Source organism: Aotus nancymaae, unplaced genomic scaffold (genome assembly GCF_030222135.1).
Source record: "Aotus nancymaae isolate 86718 unplaced genomic scaffold, 86718_ANA_hifiasm-v0.15.2.pri h1tg000016l, whole genome shotgun sequence".
Lineage (NCBI taxonomy): Eukaryota > Metazoa > Chordata > Mammalia > Primates > Aotidae > Aotus > Aotus nancymaae.
The window spans coordinates 31895769-31897830 of NW_026988428.1; the positions used below are offsets into that span (position 1 = coordinate 31895769).

At 41.9% G+C, this 2062-nt stretch overlaps 1 pseudogene; it reads left to right on the forward strand.

Annotated features, from left to right (window-relative positions):
* The first annotated feature begins 625 nt into the window (after positions 1-625).
* Positions 626-1666, forward strand: LOC105709390 (melanoma inhibitory activity protein 2-like; annotated as a pseudogene).
* Positions 1667-2062: the final 396 nt, after the last annotated feature.

Sequence of the window (2062 nt, forward strand, 5' to 3'; positions counted from 1 at the left end):
GGATGATGGTTCTACTCAAACGTATGGAGACCAAAGCCCCAGTTGGTGTTGCCTGGCCTGGTGCTCTGGACATACACATTTCAGGAGAACCGTTGGTGGGTAGAGGTCAAGGATTGGAATCGTAGGTCCTGACAGAACAACGACTTCACACAATCAGCACATAGTTCACCTACTAGATGAAAATAAATTCCAAGTGGACTAAAAATATAAATCTGGGGGAGGGAGAGAGGGATGAATAGGTGGAGCACAGAAGATCATTGGGGCCATGAAATTATTCTGTGTGATACTGTAACATTGGATGCATGTCATTATACATTAGTAAAAACTCATAGCATATACAAACAGAGGGGTGGGGTGGCCAGGACAGGGTGCGTCGCAGGCTTGTACAGGCTGGAGCACCTGCACTGCTCAGGATGTAAAGTGTAACATGGGGCTGGGGTGAGCAGCATGGGCCTGTGAGGCCTGTGGGTGCCTGTGTCCCCTAGTGTCCCCCGCAGCAGGCTCCTCTCCAGTTGCCACCTGTGGATTCTGGTTCCAGACAGAAGGTTGTGTGTTCTCTGCCCTCTGTTGTGGCCCCCACAGGCCTGGGTTACTGTGGCAACCCTGAGAGCAGCCTTTTGGTGCTATGGAGGAGTCACAGGCTACCCCTCAGCCTTATTTGAGGCTGGTTCTGGAGGTGTTACGCAGGGTTGTGGCAGTACTGGGTCAAACTATGGGAGCAGATTGTAATTCTTACGGTTTTCCATGGGAATGGGTGATATGGGCAGTTATTTTTGGATTTTTTGCTGTTCTCTTTGTTTTGTGGAGAGGTTTTAGATCAGTTAGGAATCAGCTTTATGTGGGAAGAGAGAAAAAGCTTGCTGAAACACTTTTAGACTAATTGAGGAAAAATGTACACTACTTGAAAAGTTTAGCATTATTCAAAGAGAGTATGAAGGCTATGAAGTCGAGTCATCTTTACAGGATCCCAGCTTTGAGAAGGAGGCAACAGAAGCACAAAGTTTGGAGGCAACCTGTGAAAAGCTGAACAGGTCTAATGCAGAATGTGAGGATGAAATACTCTGTCTAGTAAAAGAGTTAGAAGAAGAGAAATTGAAACAGTCTGAACAAAATGAATGATGGCAGATATTTCAAAAAGGATACAGTCTCTAGAAGATGAGTCAAAATCCCTCAAATCACAAGTAGCTGAAGCCAAAATGATCTTCAAGACTTTATTTCAAATGAATGAAGAACCACTGAAGATAGCAATAAAAGATGCTTTGGATGAAAATTCTCAACTTCAGGAAAGCCAGAAACAACTTTTGTAAGAAGCTGAAGTATGGAAAGAACAGGTGAGTGAACTTAATAAACAGAAAATAACATTGGAAGACTCCAAAGTACACGCAGAACAATTTCTCAGTGATAAAGACAATCACATTAAGACTCTGACTGAACGGTTGCTAAAGATGAAAGATTGGGCTGCTATGCTTGGAGAAGACAGAACGGATGGTGATAACTTGGAGTTAGAAATGAACAGTGAGTCGGAAAATGGTGCTTATTTAGATCATCCTCCAAAAGGAGCTTTGAAGAAACTGCTTCATGCTGCAAAGTTCAATGCTTCTTTCAAAACCTTAGAAGGAGAAAAAAAACCAAATTTATATTCAGTTATTGGAAGTTGATAAAATGAAGGAAGAGCTTACAGAGCATATTAAAAATCTTGAGATTGAATGAGCATCTTTGCAGTCAGAAAACATGCGTTTTGAAGGTGAGAATCAGAAGCTTCAACAGAAACTTAAAGTAATGACTGAACTATATCAAGAAAATGAAATGAAACTCTACAGGAAATTAACAACAGAGACAGAAGAGAAACTTTCTAAAGTAGACAAAAGGATCAGCCATGCCACTGCAAAGCTGGAGACCTACAGAAAGTGAGCCAAAGATCTTGAAGAAGAATTGGAGAGAACGATGCATTATTATCAAGGGCGCACTATTTCCTATGAGAACAAAGCACAGGATAATTGGTTCACAGCTCGAACTGCTGAAAGACATCTCAATGATTTAAGGAAAGAAAATGCTTGCAACA